This window comes from Pleurodeles waltl, chromosome 6, assembly GCF_031143425.1.
Source record: "Pleurodeles waltl isolate 20211129_DDA chromosome 6, aPleWal1.hap1.20221129, whole genome shotgun sequence".
Taxonomy (NCBI): domain Eukaryota; kingdom Metazoa; phylum Chordata; class Amphibia; order Caudata; family Salamandridae; genus Pleurodeles; species Pleurodeles waltl.
Genome location: NC_090445.1, coordinates 930701926 through 930714591, shown reverse-complemented (window position 1 = coordinate 930714591; position 12666 = coordinate 930701926).

Sequence of the window (12666 nt, the reverse complement as noted above, 5' to 3'; positions counted from 1 at the left end):
CCGAGAATCAAACCAAAATTAGGAGTATCTATCAGATCAAGGCTAATCACCTCTGTGTGCCCGTACTGACAGACCATAACAAGTGGACTTGTTTGTTTTGTGATTAATCCAGAGGTCAATTCTGACCCATCCACTGCACATACTGCTTCTGGACAAGGCTTTAGGCACATAGGAAGTCCTAAGATTTCAGCTAACTTATTATCCACAAAATTTCCTGTCGCGCCTGAGTCCAGTAGGACAGGGAGAGAATGCCTCACTTGGGTAGTAACAATTAAAACAACCTGAATTATGAAATGTCTAGGTATGTGCGGTACCCTGAAGGCTGCAACATTAGAGGTTTGATTAAGATGTTTTCTCGAACAAGTAACCTCTCCCCTTGTCGAGCTTAATCGTTTCCCGATTCAGTTGAGGAGGTGGAGGAAACAGCACCCTTTCGTGGAGTTTTAGGCTTTACTGGACATTCTCTGGCAAAGTGACCTGCCCTGCCACAATATAAACATAATTGACATTTTCTCCTTCTTTCTTTTTCCTCTGATGTGAGTGGACCTCTGAGTGTCCCTATTTGCATAGGCTCTGGTTCAGGGAGTTTATTATCTGTGTCTTTCTTCTCGTGTCTAATAAAAGTTAACCGTGATTCCAGTTTGTATTTATCTCCCTTTCTTTCTCCTAGTCTATGTTCTAATTTCACAACTAAATCTACAAAGTCCGAATAGTCTTTTGGCAAATCAACGATATGAGCCAACGCGTCTTTTAACTCGTCTCTCAAACCTTTATAAAAAAGGGAGACACGCTTTTCTTCTGGCCACTGTGTCTGGGTGAGTAAACGATTAAAACTAGTGAGATAGGTCAATAAATCCTTGTTACCTTGTTTAAGATTTAAAAGCTCATTATCACTTGCCTGCATGAAAGTGTTTTTTGCAAAAAGGCTGGTCATGGTACGTTTAAATTGATTCCAATTATGGAGGATGGGATCATCTCTATCCACGAAAGGAATTGACCAATTGGCTGCTGTGCCACCCAAATAAGACAAGACGAATGCCACTTTCGTATCATCAGTAGGGAACTGTTGTGGCTTACAAATGAAGTGTATTTGACATTGATTGATAAAAACATGGAATTTGTTACTATCACCATGAAAACGTTCAGGTGCTGCTAAGGGCACAACATTAGGAACATTAACAGTAACCTCAACTGGGGAAGGCAAAGTTGTTTGTTTTGATGGCGCCCCTGTCTCTGAGGAGGTTTCAAACAAAGGCGTAGAAGCTGTGTTCCACTGAGATCCCCTAAATTTATACCTGCTTAAATCCTGTTTTAAAGAGCTATTCTCCATCTTTAATCTCTCTATTTCCTCTTGCATATGTTGCAAGATGTTAGACACTGATTCATTATGAGCAAAGTCCTCATTTAGGGCCTGCGCCTTATCCGTGACGTCAATGCCCTCTATTTCTTCCCCGGTATTCATCGTCCACCAGAACTGAAATTTTTTAAGGCTTGTGCTTCTGTCAAAGCCCAGCTCACCTGAGTTCTTGTTCAGTTCTGATGGAGGTTGAAGACAATCCGACCCCACCCTGAAACTGCTTGTTCCAGCACACTAGTTTTTAAAACAGTGCACTAAGAACAGAAGCTCAAGGGAAGGGGGGAAGTGGATAAAATAAAAAAAAGAGATAACACCGTTCTTGCGTTTCCACTGTTGAAGTGCTGCACAAATCTGCGACCCTTTCTGACTTCTGTAGAAACTGGTGCCTAATGAAACATAAACAAAGAACAGATAAGTGCAACCTATTCCTAAATGGGTTCCTGACTATCCCTTTATTTATTAGAAATTCTCTTCTAAAAGTACCTCTTGGATCCTGGTCTCTAGTTTCCAGGTTTGGAATGTGTTACTGCTCTGGGATGTGTTTTCTATTACTGTAAAGCTTCTAAAAAATTAAACAAATACCATTATCAGAATTACCAATATCAAACATTCATCATAATATAACTAAAGCCTAAATTCCCAATAGCAGACTCACTTTTCCCATATTTCCAGAATCTTTTATAAAACAAATACTGTACTTTTACATCAAAATACAGCATGTAATTTGTGCAAGTCCTTGATTTACTGTTTGCCTTGCTGTTAATGGTTTCCACTGTTCGATTCTTAAAAGTTCCATGAGAAAAAACAATGTTTGCTTCACAAAGTTCTGCAAAATATTCTTGTAACAAAGAGTTTGAATCACAATGTTCGTGGAAGGTATTTTGTTTCAAATTGTCTATACACGAATCCAGAAATTGTTGTCAAAGTTCTTTCAGGTAATAAAAGGTTTTGCACTTACTTGTTGCTGGCAAGAGATACTGATCAGTCTAACCTTGTCTTCTTTCTCTTTTGCAGGTTACTCATAGGAGAGAGGCTGAAGCAAGGAGGAACCGGAAACCAGAAGAAGGAAGAGCCAGAAGCTGCGCCCATTGAAGTCAATGAAAGTCTGTAAAGAGCAGGAGTGCCAGCGCCGAGGGATCTGTTCTCAGGTAAGCGGGAGGTAGACGAGCACAAGCACTGGGTGAGGCTCGGGGGATGCCTTTTATAGACAGGGCTGGGTGTGGTATGAAGGGCTGGGTGTGGTCCTCACATGCTGCACATGTTCTTGGAAGGTGTGCAGAGCTGGGTGTGGTTTGAAGAGCTGGGTGTGGTCCTCACATGCTGCACATGTTCTTGAAAGGTGTGCAGAGTTTCAGTTATTATGCAAATGAGTTGGATTAACACATGGCCTAGGGAGGAGTGTTTTAAAGAAGCCTTGGTAAAAGCAAGGCCCAATGTGTAAACAAAACAGCACATTAAACAACATACACAGAAGCCTAGGGGGGGGGGGGAAGGTGAGATAACAAGAAAGGCTTTCAATAGTAAGTTTAAAAGGGAGCTATTACAGAACCCACTAGTGCAGTGAGAGGGGACATGCTCTTTGCTGTGTACAAACCCTAACAGTTGCCCCCCTCAAAGGCCCTCCTACAGGACGGGGTTGTCCTGGATTTTTTAAATAAAACCGTCTAATCAGCTGTGGGGCATGTACATATGATGCTGGTTCCATGAATTCTCAGATTCATCATATCCTTTCCATTCTATTAAATAAAACAGACGTCCACTAATTCTTTTTGAGTCTTTTATGCTTTTCACTTCATATTCCAGATTTCCCTTAATTGGTATGGGTGGAGGTGGTGGTTCAGGTCGGGTTTTTGAGTTGTATGACTTAAGCAAGGACACATGGAATGTAGTATGTACTGGATATTCTTTTGGTAAATCTAATTTTACTGTTACCGGGTTTACTATGGCAGTTATACTAAAGGGTCCAATGAAACGTGGTTGCAGCTTTTGGGATCCCTCTATGTTTAGGTTCTTTGTGGAGAGCCATACCTTGTCACCAATTTTATACATAGGGGCCTCAGACCTGTGTTTGTCTGCTTGTCTTTTCATGCTTTCCTTGTACTTTAATAAATGTTTCCTGGCTTTGTCTTGTATGTCACCTAACCTCGTTAGTCTATCTGTTACTGTAGGCAACAGGGAATCTTCTAACAAAATGGGTATAGCTCTTGGATGATACCCCTGCAAGAAATAGAATGGTGAGCAAAGTAGAGCTGAATGCTCAGTATTATTATAAACAAACTCTGCTACAGGGAGAGCTTCCAACCATTCACTAGAATAATCAGCCAATAAACAACGTAGCGTTTGAAGTAAGGTTTGGTTCAGTCGTTCAGTCTGTCCATCTGTCTCTGGGTGGAAAGCAGTGGATAAGGCCACATCTATTTTCAGTTTTTCACATAATTTTTTCCAAAATCTGGAGTTGAACTGGCTCCCTCGGTCTGACACCACTTTGCTTGGCAAACCATGTAAATGCACAATTTCCCTTATAAAAATATCGGCAAATTCTGCCGCCGTGGGTAATTTCCGTAATGGTACAAAATGTGCCATTTTAGATAAAAAATCCACTATAACCAACACTGTTGTGAAGGATTTTACAGGTGGTAAACCTACAATAAAGTCTACGCTCACAGTGTGCCAAGGTTGTTTGGGTGTTGGCATTGGTATTAACAAGCCGTCAGGAGCCTTATGAGAAGATTTATGTCTTGCACAAATTGGACAGGTAGTGACAAATTGCTTAATGTCCTTTCTTATAGTGTCCCACCAAAAGTGTTTTTTCACATTTTCCAGGGTTTTTACCCAACCAGGATGACCTGCCAACGGTGAGGCGTGATGCCAAATTATCACCTGTGTTTGTAATTCAGAGGTGGGCACTAACAGCATGTTGTCATGATACAATAAACCTCGTTGTATTGTGTTATGGGAATCCTTTAACCAATCCTGAGGTGCTATTTGCATGTGTGCATTATATAGATCTGTGATGAAATCCTTCTGTTGTACTGGTGCCAACAACTTTTGGGGAGGAATAATGGGTTCTCCTGTTTTATCTTGTTTCATGTCTGAGGTATGTCCGTATCTAGATAACACATCAGATTGAATTTGTTGTGCACCTGGTCTATAGGTTATAACAAAGTCAAATGTGCTAAAAAAAATTAACCAGCGCATCTGACGTGGTGTTAGTGCTTTAAGTGATCCAAAAAACTGTAGATTCTTATGGTCAGAAAAGATTGTAACTGGGTACTTGGCTCCCATTAAATGGTGCCTCCATTCTGAAAAGGCTACTTTGATAGCTAGTAGTTCCCTTTCAGCCACAGTGTAATTTTGTTCAGCTGGCAATAACTTTTTGGAATAGAAGGCTATAGGATGTAACTGGCCATCTACTGCATCTCGTTGAGAGAGAACTCCTCCTAAAGCTACTTGTGAAGCATCCGCTTCAACAAAAAAGGGCAAGTCAGGATCAGGATGTTTCAGAATTGGGGCTGAAGTGAACTTTTGTTTTAGGAGTTGAAAGGCGTGTGCCGCCTCATCAGTCCAAAGAAATCGTTGCCCTTTCCGCAACAAGGTAGTTATTGGGGCCGCAATGTCTGCAAAATGTGCAATAAACCTCCTATAAAAATTGGCGAAACCCAGAAATTTCTGAATATCTTTTACAGAGGATGGTTCTGGCCAATCAGCAATAGCACTGATTTTCTTTACATCCATAGTTATTCCTTGAGGTGACAGGCAGTATCCTAAAAAGTCCACCTTGTTAACATTAAAATTACACTTTTCTAACTTAGCAAAAAGATGATTTTCTTTTAACTTTGATAATACTGCACGAACATGTTGGGTATGTTCTTCTGAGTTCTTAGAGTAAATGAGGATGTTGTCTATGTATACTATGACACAAACGTCCAGGAATTCGTGTAGGACCTCATTTATAAAGAACTGAAAGGCCGCAGGGGCATTACATAACCCAAAGGGCATTACTGTGTACTCAAATAAACCAAACTTTGTCTTGAAAGCTGTCTTCCACTCATCCCCCTCTTTTACTCGGTGGTAAGCTCCCCGCAGATCTAGTTTAGTGTATACAGTAGAATGTCTGAATTGATCCAACAACACAGGTATTAGAGGAAGAGGATATTTATTCTTTATTGTAGCCTTATTTAGTCCTCTATAATCGATACACGCGCGCAGGGATTTATCCGGCTTCGGGATAAAAAAGAGTGGAGATGACATCGGAGATGTGGAATGACGGATGAACCCAGACTGTAGTAGGTCATCTAGGTAGGTTCTTAAGTATTTGGTTTCTTCGTCAGTCAAAGCATATACTCTGTTATTAGGTAAAGGGGCCCCTGGGATAAGATCTATACGGCAGTCATAAGACCGATGTGGGGGCAGCACACTAGCCTTTACTGGATCAAAGATGTCTTTAAAGTCAGAATATTCAGGAGAGAGACTTGGTTCATCTTGTGTAACACTAGCACAGTGTAATACTGTGCTCTGTTCTGTACCTGCTTCTTGATAGCAATTGGTTCTACAGAAAGAGGAATCCAAAGTAACAGTTCTATTCACCCAATCAATTTTTGGGTTATGAGTTGTTAACCAGGGTACCCCGAGAATCAAACCAAAATTAGGAGTATCTATCAGATCAAGGCTAATCACCTCTGTGTGCCCGTACTGACAGACCATAACAAGTGGACTTGTTTGTTTTGTGATTAATCCAGAGGTCAATTCTGACCCATCCACTGCACATACTGCTTCTGGACAAGGCTTTAGGCACATAGGAAGTCCTAAGATTTCAGCTAACTTATTATCCACAAAATTTCCTGTCGCGCCTGAGTCCAGTAGGACAGGGAGAGAATGCCTCACTTGGGTAGTAACAATTAAAACAACCTGAATTATGAAATGTCTAGGTATGTGCGGTACCCTGAAGGCTGCAACATTAGAGGTTTGATTAAGATGTTTTCTCGAACAAGTAACCTCTCCCCTTGTCGAGCTTAATCGTTTCCCGATTCAGTTGAGGAGGTGGAGGAAACAGCACCCTTTCGTGGAGTTTTAGGCTTTACTGGACATTCTCTGGCAAAGTGACCTGCCCTGCCACAATATAAACATAATTGACATTTTCTCCTTCTTTCTTTTTCCTCTGATGTGAGTGGACCTCTGAGTGTCCCTATTTGCATAGGCTCTGGTTCAGGGAGTTTATTATCTGTGTCTTTCTTCTCGTGTCTAATAAAAGTTAACCGTGATTCCAGTTTGTATTTATCTCCCTTTCTTTCTCCTAGTCTATGTTCTAATTTCACAACTAAATCTACAAAGTCCGAATAGTCTTTTGGCAAATCAACGATATGAGCCAACGCGTCTTTTAACTCGTCTCTCAAACCTTTATAAAAAAGGGAGACACGCTTTTCTTCTGGCCACTGTGTCTGGGTGAGTAAACGATTAAAACTAGTGAGATAGGTCAATAAATCCTTGTTACCTTGTTTAAGATTTAAAAGCTCATTATCACTTGCCTGCATGAAAGTGTTTTTTGCAAAAAGGCTGGTCATGGTACGTTTAAATTGATTCCAATTATGGAGGATGGGATCATCTCTATCCACGAAAGGAATTGACCAATTGGCTGCTGTGCCACCCAAATAAGACAAGACGAATGCCACTTTCGTATCATCAGTAGGGAACTGTTGTGGCTTACAAATGAAGTGTATTTGACATTGATTGATAAAAACATGGAATTTGTTACTATCACCATGAAAACGTTCAGGTGCTGCTAAGGGCACAACATTAGGAACATTAACAGTAACCTCAACTGGGGAAGGCAAAGTTGTTTGTTTTGATGGCGCCCCTGTCTCTGAGGAGGTTTCAAACAAAGGCGTAGAAGCTGTGTTCCACTGAGATCCCCTAAATTTATACCTGCTTAAATCCTGTTTTAAAGAGCTATTCTCCATCTTTAATCTCTCTATTTCCTCTTGCATATGTTGCAAGATGTTAGACACTGATTCATTATGAGCAAAGTCCTCATTTAGGGCCTGCGCCTTATCCGTGACGTCAATGCCCTCTATTTCTTCCCCGGTATTCATCGTCCACCAGAACTGAAATTTTTTAAGGCTTGTGCTTCTGTCAAAGCCCAGCTCACCTGAGTTCTTGTTCAGTTCTGATGGAGGTTGAAGACAATCCGACCCCACCCTGAAACTGCTTGTTCCAGCACACTAGTTTTTAAAACAGTGCACTAAGAACAGAAGCTCAAGGGAAGGGGGGAAGTGGATAAAATTAAAAAAAGAGATAACACCGTTCTTGCGTTTCCACTGTTGAAGTGCTGCACAAATCTGCGACCCTTTCTGACTTCTGTAGAAACTGGTGCCTAATGAAACATAAACAAAGAACAGATAAGTGCAACCTATTCCTAAATGGGTTCCTGACTATCCCTTTATTTATTCGAAATTCTCTTCTAAAAGTACCTCTTGGATCCTGGTCTCTAGTTTCCAGGTTTGGAATGTGTTACTGTTCTGGGATGTGTTTTCTATTACTGTAAAGCTTCTAAAACATTAAACAAATACCGTTCTCAGAATTACCAATATCAAACATTCATCATAATATAACTAAAGCCTAAATTCCCAATAGCAGACTCACTTTTCCCATATTTCCAGAATCTTTTATAAAACAAATACTGTACTTTTACATCAAAATACAGCATGTAATTTGTGCAAGTCCTTGATTTACTGTTTGCCTTGCTGTTAATGGTTTCCACTGTTCGATTCTTAAAAGTTCCATGAGAAAAAACAATGTTTGCTTCACAAAGTTCTGCAAAATATTCTTGTAACAAAGAGTTTGAATCACAATGTTCGTGGAAGGTATTTTGTTTCAAATTGTCTATACACGAATCCAGAAATTGTTGTCAAAGTTCTTTCAGGTAATAAAAGGTTTTGCACTTACTTGTTGCTGGCAAGAGATACTGATCAGTCTAACCTTGTCTTCTTTCTCTTTTGCAGGTTACTCATAGGAGAGAGGCTGAAGCAAGGAGGAACCGGAAACCAGAAGAAGGAAGAGCCAGAAGCTGCGCCCATTGAAGTCAATGAAAGTCTGTAAAGAGCAGGAGTGCCAGCGCCGAGGGATCTGTTCTCAGGTAAGCGGGAGGTAGACGAGCACAAGCACTGGGTGAGGCTCGGGGGATGCCTTTTATAGACAGGGCTGGGTGTGGTTTGAAGGGCTGGGTGTGGTCCTCACATGCTGCACATGTTCTTGGAAGGTGTGCAGAGCTGGGTGTGGTTTGAAGAGCTGGGTGTGGTCCTCACATGCTGCACATGTTCTTGAAAGGTGTGCAGAGTTTCAGTTATTATGCAAATGAGTTGGATTAACACATGGCCTAGGGAGGAGTGTTTTAAAGAAGCCTTGGTAAAAGCAAGGCCCAATGTGTAAACAAAACAGCACATTAAACAACATACACAGAAGCCTAGGGGGGGGGGAAGGTGAGATAACAAGAAAGGCTTTCAATATTAAGTTTAAAAGGGAGCTATTACAGAACCCACTAGTGCAGTGAGAGGGGACATGCTCTTTTCTGTGTACAAACCCTAACACCTAGTCAGGTAAGCACCTATCAGGAGGGGTCTCTGATGTCACCTGCTGGCACTGGCCACTCAGATGCCACCATTGTGCCCTCACACCTCTGGATTCATGATGGCACAGGTCTGGGACACAATGGAGGAGCTCTGGGCACCACCCCTGGGGTGGTGATGGACAGGGAAGTGGTCACTCCCCTTTCCTTCATCCAATTTCGCCCCAGAGCAGGGGCTGGGGGATCCCTGAACTGGTGTAGACTGGCTTATGCAAGGAGGGCACCATCTGTGCCCTTCAAAGCACTTCCAGATGCTAGGGGAGGCTACTCCTCCCCAGCCCTTAACACCTATTTCCAAAGGGAGAGGGTGTAATACCCTCTCTCAGAGGAAATTCTTTATTCTGCCTTCCTGGGACTGGGCTGCCCACACCCAGGAGGGCAGAAGCCTGTCTGTGGGTTGGCAGCAGCGGTAGCTGCAGTGAAAACCCCAGAGAGCTGGTTTGGCTGTACCCGGGGTCCATGCTGGAGACCCGGGGATGCATGGGATTGGCACCCCAATACCAGATTTGGCATGGAGGGACAATTTCATGATCTTAGACATGTTGCATGGTCATATTCGGAGTTACCATTGTGAAGCTACATATAGGTATTGACCTATATGTAGTGCACGTGTGTAATGGTTTCCTTTCACTCACAAAGTCTGGGAAAATTGCCCTGAACTTTGTGAGGGCACCTTGGCTAGTGCTGGGTGCCCTCACACTTAGTAACTTTGCACCTAACCTTCACCAAGTGATGGTTAGACATATAGGCGGCTTATAAGTACCTTAAGTGCAGTGTAAAATGGCTGTGAAATAACGTGGACGTTATTTCATTCAGGCTGCAGTGGCAGTCCTGTGTAACAATTGTCTGAGCTCCCTATGTATCTCCTGGAACCCCAATACCCTGGGTGCCTAGGAACCATAAACTAGGGAATTATAAGGGTGTTCCAGTGTGCCAATTAGAATTGGTAAAAATGGTCACTAGCCTGCAGTGACATTTTTAAAGGCAGAGAGAGCATAAGCACTGAGGTTCTGATTAGCAGTGCCTCAGTGACACAGTTAGGCACTACACAGGAAACACATATTCAGGCCACAACTATGAGCACTGGGGTCCTGGCTAGCAGGATCCCAGTGAGACAGGCAAAAACAAACTGGCACACATATTAAAATTGGGGTAACATGCCAGGCAAGATGGTACTTTCCTACTTGACTATAGCTCAGATTCAACCTTTGTGCTATGTGATGGCTCAGAATAAATAGCCATAGTCCTGGCTCCCAGAGGGAGTATCCAAAAGAAGGGCATCATGAACTATTAATCTTAGCACCCAGCTCTCAGCCGGCTTCCAGAACAGTCATCAGGTACAGACATAAGGGCAGCCCTGCTTAGAAACGTTTCCACTTTTAACAAGAGAAACCTCTGAACCTTCCCTCACTCCTAACACACACCCTATGTCTTTACTTAGGAAGAACTAATCATCAGCCCTTTGCTAGTTAGGACATCACTGAATTTCTGTGAGTAGTCTTTAATTAATCTTTCCTCACTTCTGTGCCTTGGTCTCTATCCTCCAGCCAATACGGTACAGCTAATACACTTTCACTATCTAATGACACTGAATCTATCATGTCATGTAAAATGCATCCTGCTGGTCCATGAACTTAAACTTTCACTAGACATGGAGTCTTAATACTACACACTTACTACATATCCTCCACACAGACATGTTCAAGGGATGCCAACTGGCACAGACTAGTCTCCCTGTCTTCACACTCATTGCCTCTTTGCCTCTTTGCCTCTTTGCCTCTTTGCTGGCCTTGCACTTCTGCCACATATGTGTCCCTACCACCATGCATCTAGCCCTTAGACTACTAGTCTAGGGCCGATCTAAACCTTCTTAAGATCATTACCTCCTGTTTGCTTATTGCTAAAGTAATTTAAACTCCTTTGCTAGCCGTTAACCATTTTTGTTAACTTCAGCCATCGGAGTTTCACATACCACACTCCTTTTCACTCATTCACCTTTAGTCCTTCAGCCAAGTTTAAGTTCCTCTGCTACCAGATGTACCTACAGACTACTGTGCCAGTATCAGACACTGCCTGCTATCACCTTGAGATCAGAGTGTAAGAGTCCGGGCTTTTTATTTCCATTACATATTCTGGTTTATCAGCAAATGCTTACCTGTACTATACATGGGCTAAAAAAAAAGTGGCAGCATAGGAATCATGAACAAGAACCATTTGCAAAAGGGATATCATCATACATGTGGTGTAGAACCACACAGGTGCCCCTCCTGCTTCTGGTGTTCTTTCTCGTTCAAGTCCTTCTTTGGCTTCAAGTGTTGGTACTCCCCCTGGCCATGTTAGAAGACCTCCTTTTCTGGGTTATTTTGGTTCTCCTGGTCCTCATCTTGGCCCTGGTCCCACTAGTTCTGGTCAACCTGATCACTAAACCTGGTGCTTCTGGTTCTAGTTCATCCTGACCATCATCTCCCTAGCCCTGCTCCTGGCCCTTCCTCGTATATGCCCTTCCTGTACCTACTGATGCTGGTACTTCTGATTCTCACCCTGATCCTGTTCTGTTCTTCTCTGCCTAACCCTGTTATCCCTATTCTCTTAGGTCAGCACTCTTATTTCTCCTGGTTTAGTTTATCCTGATTCTCCTGGCCCTGGTCCCTGTCATCGTGACCACATGGTACTTCATCCATTGGTCCTGATCATCCTAATTAGGTTCTCTTGGGTGGGCCTGTTCGCTTTGGTCCTGGTCTGCAACCATTGGTTCTTGTGGCTCTGATTCTGCTGGCCACTCTGATCCTCATCACCTTGGTCCTGATACCCAAGGTCCTGGTCCTCCTGCTCCACATGGTACTTCAGGCCCTGGTCTCCCTGGTTGTTACAGATCTGGCCCTCCTAGAATTCTTCCTGGTCCTGCGTATTCTAATCTTTCTGGCAGACCTAATTTTCCCCTACCTAGTTCATGTTTTCATGGCCCCATTCTACCTGCTCCTATCCTGACTAATTCTCCTGATCCTATTTCAACTTGTCATGATCCTCTTGGCCCTGGTTCCCCTGCTGCATATCATCCTGATTCTGCACTAACGTATCCATCTAGTCTTGATCCTCTTTCTTCAGGTTATCCTTTTCTTAGCCATCTGGCTTGGTCAACCTGGCTCCTCTCATCCTGGATTTCCCTTTCCTGGTCCTCCTGTCCCTGGTATGCCAGGTCCTTATACTCATTGGCCTCTGTGAGTTAACCTTCTGTTTCTCTTTGGTTGTGGTCCCATTGGTTCTCCTTGGCCTGGTCCTCTTAGCTCTTGTCCTGCTGACTCTAATTGACTGATTATGGCTTTCTGATTCTCCAGGATCTCTTCTCCTAGTCCTCCTTAGTCTCAGTCTGATTTTCCTCTTCCTTTTGCTGGTTCCCACAGTCTGTGTTCTTTTATTGCTTTTCTACCCACTAGACTTGATCCATTAGTTTCTTGTCTTCCTTGTTTGGGTCTTTATGTACCTACCTTCTTGGTTCCTGTCCTCCTGGCCATGCTTGTCCTTCCTGGCTCCATTCTCCTAGCTCTTTCTTTTCCTTCCTGATCTTCTTAACACTCATTCTCTGGTCATTCTATGGCCCTTCTCACCCTGCTCATCAACTTCCTAGTACATCAGTACCAGATACTCCTGCTCCCATATGTCCACCTTAGCAGTTTTTGTCCAGGTCCTC